This window comes from Anthonomus grandis, chromosome 1 (genome assembly GCF_022605725.1).
Source record: "Anthonomus grandis grandis chromosome 1, icAntGran1.3, whole genome shotgun sequence".
Taxonomy (NCBI): Eukaryota; Metazoa; Arthropoda; class Insecta; order Coleoptera; family Curculionidae; genus Anthonomus; species Anthonomus grandis.
The window spans coordinates 12425235-12435395 of NC_065546.1; the positions used below are offsets into that span (position 1 = coordinate 12425235).

General features: G+C 30.8%; 1 non-coding gene across 1 annotated transcript; it reads right to left on the reverse strand.

The window, feature by feature from the left end:
* Window positions 1-8769: 8769 nt before the first annotated feature.
* Window positions 8770-8840, reverse strand: Trnag-gcc (transfer RNA glycine (anticodon GCC)). The gene has a single exon. It is a non-coding gene; the product is annotated as a tRNA-Gly (tRNA).
* Between the last annotated feature and the right edge of the window lie 1321 nt (window positions 8841-10161).

The following is a 10161-nucleotide window of genomic DNA, read 5'->3' on the forward strand; positions in this document are numbered from 1 at the left end:
ATTTTATCTCGCAAAATTCCTGAGACCCGTCGATTTTTGTTTATTTTTTTTCACATTTCAATATAGTTTTTGTATTTTTTCACCTACAGGAAGGGTCCAAATTAACCCAAACTTTTTTTTTTCAAATGGAAAGCCACTTTTTTTAAACTCTCATTGAAAAGAGCCCTTTTTCTGATTAAATTGCCCTATTTACTTTTGTGACATTGTTGTAGTGTCACTGTTAAATTGAATTTCAACCAGTTTTTAAGTAAGTTAACTTATATTGAAAAAAAATGCCTTATTGATCCGAATCCTACAAGATTGAAATCTTAATGATGAATGGTTATGGGGACAGAAGTCATACTCAGCTAGAGGTTGTCCACTTATTCAGGCAGAAATATCCAGATTTGCCACCTATTAACCAAGGTACGGTTAGTAAAATCGAAAGCAGATTTCGAGAAGTTGGGCACGTGAGGGATGTTTTAAGACAAAGGTCTTCTAAAATCGATGAATACACCCAATTAAATGTATTGTTAGCGATGGAAGAAAATCCGGTAACTGCAGCCAGAAGAGTAGCTCGCGAAAACTCTATTCATCATAAATCTGTGCTAAAAATTTTAAAAAGTGCAAACAAATGAGCTTATAAAATGCAATCCGTTCAAGAGTTATTGGAAGACGATCCAGATCGCAGAGTTCAGTTCTGTGAATTAATGATGAACGCCATTGACGAAAATCGCATATCTTCGAAGTGGATCCTTTTTTCTGATCAGGCTACATTCACCTTAAATAGCCATGTTAATAAGCAGAACTGTCGCTACTGGTCTGACGAGAACCCACACTGGGTAAGGGAAACTAATACACAATATCCCCAGAAAACTAATGTTTGGGCTGGCATAATTGGCAGGCAAGTTATAGGGCTCATATTCTTCAATGATACTTTAACTGGGGAAAGATATCTAGAATTTTTTGAACATAAACTAGTTCCAGTCTTACGTGCCTTATATCCGAGTCAGTTCGATCCAGATTTGTATGATGAAAGAATCTGGATGCAACAAGATGGTGCTCCCCCGCATTATGCCCGTAATGTACGCTAGTATTTAGATGACAATTTTCCAAACAGATGGATTGGTAGAAGGGGTGCAATCGAGTGGCCGGCACGTTCTCCCGATCTCACCCCACTTGATTTTTTTCTGTTGGGACATTTGAAAAGTCAAATTTATATGAGCAAACCAGGAAACCTAGACGAACTCAAAGAACGTATTAGGCAAGAAATCCGACAAATATCTTCAGAAGTGTTAGAAAATGTCAGAAACGAATTTTATTATCGTCTTGGGCTTTGCCAACAAGTAAATGGTGCTCATTTTGAGCATCTTATACATTAAACGCAACTTCTAATAATTTAATGGTTTTTTTTTTTCGTATTTCTCCTTTAGATAATCACAAAAGTAAATAGGGCACTTTAATCAAGAAAAAGGGCTCTTTTCAATGAGAGTTTAAAAAAAGTGGCTTTTCATTTGAAAAAAAAAAGTTGGGGCTAATTTGGACACCCCCTGTGGGTGAAAAAATACAAAAACTATCTTGAAATGTGAAAAAAAATAAACAAAAATCGACGGGTCTCAGGAATTTTGCGAGATAAATTTTGATTAGTTTTAATTGAATTTATTCCAGTTAAAGTCACCACACTGTATACATATGTACGGTTATTCTGGGTATGTCATTTATAAAGCGAGTAAAAGAAAATAAGTTTTTGGTTCATTTAAGGTACAATCTATATACGTACAACGGAATTAATTTTTAATAGCATAATAAAACCACATTTTCACTACTATATGTCACTGTAGTAAAAATGTGGTTCCAAAGTTTTAAATATCAACTTTTGTTATTTATTTATAAATAGAGCTTGGTCTTTTCCATTATATTTGCAAGATTTTCTAAAAAGAAATAACGAAATCATATTTATCAGATAAAACAACAACACAACACCCATGCTATTAAACATTATAAAAGGTTCTTTCTTTTGATATATTCGACCAGGGTCTGTCATATAATTTACTTTCAAATGACTTAAAATTGAGATCCTTGCAAAAAAAATATAATAAATTTGCCTTAATTAACAGTTTTAACTAAAAATTTGTATGATTTAAAATTAGTACTTTAAAAAACCATTCTGTATAACAATATATCTACAACTTTTTATATTACAATATAAGCTACTATTCAAATTAAAATTACTAAAAAACTACCCCAAATCAATTTCAGAATGTTAAGAAAGTTAAGATTTTGTTTGATTTCGAACTTAACTTAACTCATTTGAATTCGTCACAATAATACAAATTTTACTTAATGATATTGTATTGTACTTTTCCAAAGAAAGGATTGCAATACAATACTCCAATACCAATAGTATTAAAAGAAACAATTTATGTCCCTTTGTTTTCATAAAGAATTAATATCCAATGAGAAAAAAAGCGGATCTGAGATAGTTTAGTTTTATCTTCTCATAGTTTAAAAGTCCAGCTGAAAATTTTAAAATATCCAGTGCGGAGTCATAACACAACATAATCATAAAACAATCAATAACCAATTTGCGGATAGTTTTCAGACCTCGGTTATTCCTACGAGGCCTTTGAACCTTCTTTGTGAAAATATATTTTTCCTTTATTTTTTTAAATAAATATAGCAAAAGAGAGTTTTATCTATAAATTTGCCAAGTTGTTATTAGTTAGCGATCTAACATTGAAATGTCCAGCTAGATTTCTCAACCTACTAATATTAATAGAATAATATTCGACAATCAAGTAAAACAATGAAATTATTGATTTTTACTTTTCCTAGATTTTTTATAATTACTATTAAAAAAAATATTCATGTGAATAAAATAACTCTTACGCAAACGTCATGTCAACAAAATAAAAGTAAATAGTAATAAATTAATTAGATTCTAAAAAATACTGACTTTATTTATTAGTATTTCAATAAAAGTTTTCTTAAACCTAGTTACTTCCAAGAATTACTATAAACAGTAATAAAAATACCATTTTTACGTATATACCTTTGTACAACAATGTACCTACTAAGAAGAACCTAATAGAAAGATCCAAAAACCTTTTACCAAAAAACTTCTATAATACTTATTCTGATCCTTTATTGAACCTTCACTCTTTCATTTTAAAATCCTTTGCCCCAGGCTCCAATTTATTTTACAAAACATTTTTCGTGGCACGCAAACTGAATACTGGTCAAAATATACATAATTTCAAAATTCAAGTCATATCGTGACCAATAATTGTTTTCGAAAACAAATCTGTTCTGGGGGTAAATAGAAAAAAATCAAAAGAAGGGGAATCCGGGGTATTGCAATAATTAAAATGATATACATAGTTGCAATTTTATTTATTACTTGATTCACTTGAATTTGTTATTCTATTTTGCCAAAGTAGGAAATTTTTAGCTTTAAACTTCAAGATATAAAATACTTGTGGAAAAATAAAAATATGTATTTTAATTACTGGCATGTCAAAATTCTTCTTTTTATTTGGCATGCTGCAGGAATATTTTATTGCTGTTACAATAAATGTCTCATATTTTTCCTAGTGTACTTTTTCAAAATCTTAATTTGACTATAGAATTTTTTTATCAAAACTCATGTCTTGAACGTATATTTCCTTAGACATTTAAGAGTGTGTCGATATACTATAGGTATCAAAAATTGTTGCCATAGATATGAAAATCATGCTGAAAACTGGGATCGCATTCTTTCAAAAAGTTTCTCAAGTGTTTTTGTGATGTAGTTAATTTTTTAGGGATTAAATAAAAATAAAAATAGTCACTGGCAAGTACCTAACAGACAGGTACAAAAATCTTCTGTCCAAACACTTTTAATATTTATAAATATCTTATTGTTTATTCAATCTTTCTTCCTAAATATTAAATTACTTTACCTAAGAACTTATACTTGCCTATTAGGTTGTTATTATTACAAACTATTTTGAAGTTTGTGGCATGCAAACCGAAAAGTGAACAAAATAGACTCAAATAATTTCAAAATCCGAGCCACGTGGTGGCCTGTAAATGTTTTTCAAAACAAACCTGTGTGGAAAAGTAGAAAAAAATGAAATAGGTGGAATATGTGGAGTATGGGGTAATATAACTTAAATTATTAAAATATTTTTGCTTAAATAAATTATTATTTTTATCCTTGTGGGGTGCGAAATATAAGCTATGACAATTATTTTTGAAAAAGATAAACTAAGTTTTATTTAATTGGTCTTTATTAATTTTTACAGAAATCTCCGATTTTTAATATTTTTTTCTATGTTAAACCATTTAGAAAGCTACTCATAGAAGCCTAAAAATATCTTTTAAATAAACTCTAAAACATTTAATATTTAGAGATTATTGCAAACTTTAAGAATACTAACACTTTTATTTCTATAAATCGTGAAGTATTTCTTGTATATTAAAAGTAATTTACATCTATTTTCTTCTCATACGGAGTTATACGAGGTACGTCCAGAAAGAAAGTTCCGTTTCTATTTATATACGCTGCGATCGCAGTTTCGCGCATGCGCGACAGACGCTCTATATCAAGTAGAAAAAACGTGCGCTATTTTGAGATCGCTGTCAGCAACGTATGCTTTGTTGTGTTTGTTTACAATGTCGGTGTTGATTGAAAATCCCGCCGTTTGTGAAATTAGATCTGTGATTCGTTTTCTGAATGTTAAGAAAGTGAAACCAATTATAATTTATCGGCAAATTTGCAAAGTTTATGGACAAAACGTCATGAGTGATTCAATGGTGACAAGATGGGTTCGACAGTTCAATGAAGGACGTAGTGAAGTGCACCATGAAGTGGGCATCTATCTTTGATTACAGAAGAACTGGTTCGAGCGATTGATGAAAAGCTTAAGGAAAACCATAACAATTAGTGCTCGTGCTTCTCGCTTGAATTTCCTCAAATCTCACGATCACTAATTCATGAAATTGCTACCGAAAAACTGAAATTTCGTAAACTTTGCTCACGTTGGGTACCAAAAACTCCACTTCAGTTTTTAATCCGTTATCATGAAGGCGGCATCTTCTCACATCTTAAGTCTTTCCTTGGAGGTCAACACTTCAACAGTGACGAAGAGCTGAAAGAAAATGTTTCCATCTGGTTGAAGACACAGGCGGCAACCTTCTATGAAGAAGGCATAGAAAAATTTTGCAAAATTTCGGCAGTTATGTGGAAAAATAATTTAAGAGTTGTAGATTTTTGTGCAATAAATATTTATCTTATATCTGTGCACAATTTATTTTTATTACCAAACGGAATATAATTTCTGGACGTACCTCGTATATTTACCATGCCTGAAATAAAGATAACGACTATCTTTATTATAACCAGCTTACTGGCCAGCTAAAAAGTACCAAAATGGACCAGGTTTCTGTGGACTAAAGTATTCTGTTTTTTTAAGGATTGAAATGAAGTACTTAAAAAAGGATATATGAAAACTGTAAAATATTTTAACCTTTGTAAGAAGTAAGCTGGTAAAGTGTAGTTAAATTCATTATTTTATTTAAATTTTGATTTTTTAATATTTATAAATCATTAAACTGACGTATCTATTGAATATGTAATTATCTATTGAATCTGTAATATATATAATTTTTTTGTAGTCATTTTCACGAATAAACAATCTAAATAACTAACGAGGTATTTAGCACATCGCCATTTTATTTTAAATGTTTATAACGACTCAATATTTAGGAATCATACTAATTGGTAATATTCTTAAAGGGCGGAGGGGGAGGGGAGAGGTAAGTAGAAAGACCCATTTATTATGTAAATTGTCTTTAATCATACATTGCCTTATATTGTTATCTATAAATTCTCCTACTGGTTAGTAAGACTATATGAGACAAACATACATTTCATTTGAAAACTTCCCACCACGGATTTATCGAAAACCACAGTTTAAAAAAAAAAACGCCGAAATACGTCAAAAGGTTTGTCAAGGGGGACAACTTCTAACCTAAAATTACTTCACCCTCTGCCCCCCAGGGTCATCTCCTTAAAAATTTTAATTGACAAGGGGTATCGAGTAATAGCTTGTTTAAAAGGTCTTTCAAAGACTTTTATTTTGACGTTTGTATTTTTTATATCGGTCGATTCGTTTTCGAAAATTAGAAAAATCTTTGTTTATCTTAATTTGTTTAGATAGAAAACAAAAACATGAAAATATCAGTTTTTATTTCAATAAGTGTTCAAAATTTTGCCCGTTTTTGGCCAAACAATTATATAGGCGATGTTCAAATTCCTGACGGACATTTTCAAAAACATGTTGTGGGATATCATGGCAGCTGTCGATAATGCGTTGACGAAGTTCGTCCAAACTTTCAGGTTGGGGAGTAAACACAATAGATTTCAAATGACCACATAGGAAAAAGTCTAACGGCGTTATATCAGGAGATCTAGCAGGCTATTCTATAGGCCCCCTTTGCCCTATCCATTTATCTGGAAACTCGTCGTCTGAAATATATTTCCAGCAAGACGGCGCTCCTCCTCACTATGTTCTTTTCGTTCGGCAATGGCTAGACGACGAGTTTCCAGATAAATGGATAGGGCGAATTCAACGCTTTATCATTATTGACCAGTGAGAGTTTCTTTCATCCTAATCCAACATTCTTAAGAGAATTATATGTGACCAAACAAAATTGCATATTGAGCAAATTGGTTTATTACCACTTATGAAATCAGGTTTTTGAACTGGCCATAACACCACCACTGGGTTAAGGTCTTCCAACAGCGGTGATACTTTTAAACTATTGTTTGGATTTCCAATTTAAAAGCCGGCTACTAAGACAATTTCTTATAGGCCAACTTTTACCCTAACAAAAACATAATTCATTATACTTCTTGTAAATCATCATACCATTATTAAACGTGTCTGCGATTTATTTTTGGCTATTAAGAGGGGTAAAATAGAAGTTAGTTGCTCTTTGCCTTTCAAAATATTGGTTACGTCTTTACGTCTTTCGTTCTTATTTTTTATTCTGACTGAAATCGGTTGACTCTCGATCTCCGTTATTTCCTTAAATATCTAGTATTAATATAATTAGTAAACATTTTAAGTGAAAAAGTGTTTTATTGGTCCTTCATTGGGAAAAAATAAGATTTGAGAGTTTGGGGCAAGAAAAAAATAATAGTAATCAGAACCAGCAATATACCGAAGGTGGATGCGCTAATTTGGGATTAAATTAGCCACAATTGAACCAGCGACCATTCAACTATAGTAAATCATTAGATACTTTATATAGAACTATTCTATGGCAGAAGCTTAGAAATTTTGATCTGAAGTACACTGTTTTACCTTTTATACTTTAATTATTCAAAATTTCCTAACAGGGAGGAGCCCAAGAGTTTTTATTGGGATCGACTTGGAGCTCTTTTTATTTTTCTTATATAAGTGTTACTTTCACAGTTATTTACTAGATTGTCATTCTCATCTATGTGCAATTAACACTCATATTTACTTGTCGTTTTCTTGCTTAGATGCATACGACTCGACGGGATATATCAACTCTGAACTTTTAATAATTTGGAAAATTGCAAAACTCACAAGTTTGTTCTTAATAATTCTAATCGAAGCTACTGACTACTGCTGTTTGGATCTCAGCCTTCTGAAAATTCAGACATTAAAATTGAGGACATAATTTTGCATTGCCGTGCGAAAAACATTAAAGTATTTAGGTTGATCATAAATTGAACTTTGAAAGTCATGTGTCTCATTTAATTCAAAGTACTTATTTAAAATTAAAACTATATACATAATTAAAGAAATAATTTACCCTAATATTAAAATTATGCGATTCATAATTTGATCTCGTTTTTCTTATCGTAATGTACCTGCTCTATGGCCACGCAGTAAATCAAGAGGAAAAACAGAATTTGCAAAAGGTTGAACATTTTTGTAAATTCTTAAATCTAGGAGAAAAGTATTTATAGTAGATATATCTCTACTCTTATGTACAAAATTGTATCTTCAAAAACTTTCACTTTTTAAAAAACTCGTGTCCCACACTTCCATTCATCCGTTAGTATAATATGCTTGTCATTCATTCCTAAACATAGAACTATTACGATTACAAGATTGTTTAACTAAAATGCGGTTAAAACTTTTAATTCTATATCTTTAATGAGTTAAAATCGGCTATTTTTCAAGGCAATTGTAAACATAAATTCAAACATTAAATGAACTATAAACTTTTTTTACAAGATATTTTTTTAAAACGTTCATGATTGTGAAGTTAATCAATGTTCCGTTATATCAGCTATTATTTTTTATATTCTATTCAATTAGCTTTATTTTACTTCTTTTAATTCTTCTGATATTCCAATTTTTACCTATATCATATCGTTTTTTATAAATTATTTAAAATATTATTTTATGAAAATATTTTTCGTGGGATGGTTACATGGAGTACCTGTGCTAGATCTCGCAGTCGGTTAGAATTTCTACTGTTATAGCGCTTAATCATGTTTGCATTATATATGTTTAATAGTTAGTTTTTAGAGAATATTAAAAATTAAAGAAGAATCCAGTTATTTCAAAATTAAATTATTACAAATTTATACTTTGTTCACCTATGTGTTTAATAAAACTTCTTGAATTCATTTCAATAGCTCCCAACAACTTTTAAAGTACAAAAGAAACTAAATCTCATTGTAGATTTCGTTTATAAAACAATATGTGGAACTTTAAAACATTCACCGTTATAATCTGGAATAGCTCGAATAGAAAAAAAAGTTGCATCGGCCGGGAATCGAACCCGGGCCGCCCGCGTGGCAGGCGAGCATTCTACCACTGAACCACCGATGCTGTGCGAATATATTCACCACTTTATGGTTAATTCCTGATTATCCTCTAATGTATTTTAATAGACGTAGAACATAGAGAAAGATGTGAGATATGGACAGTAATGATAACACTCGTATGTTCATACGTACGAAAATTATTTTTTTTATATGCTTGTATTTATTTCTTTGTCGTAGTACTAGATATTTTACGATTGTTTTGGGCACTGTATTATCATTTTTACAAAATCGCCGGCTGGATCCCTATGCCTATATATACAGTTGTCGAAAGATCATATAATAAGTTTTAAATTAAAAAACTAATCCTAGAAATAATGTCCACCGCACATTTCGTATAAAATTTGGACGGGAGAGGACATACCTTCGGCGCTCGCAAATAAGAACATCGTAACTCGATTCTTGACGAAATTGAGTTAAGACTACTTTCTAGTATGAAATTTTATTCTCTTTCGTGTAAAAAAATTAAAAATAAAAATTTTTTTTTCTTTGAAAAGGTGCCTAAATAACATATTTACACCGTTGTAAAATTTTAATGCCTAATCCGTAGTGGTTGCTTTACAAATCATAAACAAAATCTGAAACTTTAAACCCATTTTTCTCAAAACGGGCTTTTTCGAGATACGATCTTCTTATTTGCGAGCGTCGCTATGTCTATAATCTTTAGTATGACCACATTTCTTTTTATACCGCAAGTGAACATAACTTAACCTATAACGGAAGGCCTAGACCACTAAAACAGTATAAAACTTATTATTACGTTATTTTTTGAGCAAAAGAAATGAAATTTGATAAGTAGATATGCTGGAAAGCATCCAATATCCGTGAAATATACCATCTATATCTGATAATGAAATATATAGCAATATTCCTGGATTATCCCATAAATTCGCCGAATATGCAATAACGATATCCTAGCATATATCTAACAGATATGCATCAAATATTCAATTTCCATATCTAAAAGATATTTCAGTAGCATCAAAGTTATTTAAAATAAATGAATATAATCTAATATACTATTTAAAAATATTGGGGTGGAGGTGCTAAGGTATGAATCACCCCTTAAAAAAAATATGGTAGTTCTAGTTTCTGCAACCACTATGACTATTATTCCATACCGTATCTCTCCAACTGTTGTAAATTGCAAAGTTTTCACATGGAAACATTTTTAAATTGACACCCTGTATAAATTATTAGGTATACCAGGATACATATTTTAGAAGATGAAAAAATATTGCAGGCACTATGATTTATGTTGAATTTGGATATGCCTAGCATATGGGAACTCAGATATGAATATGTCAATGAGATATTGTGAGCATAAA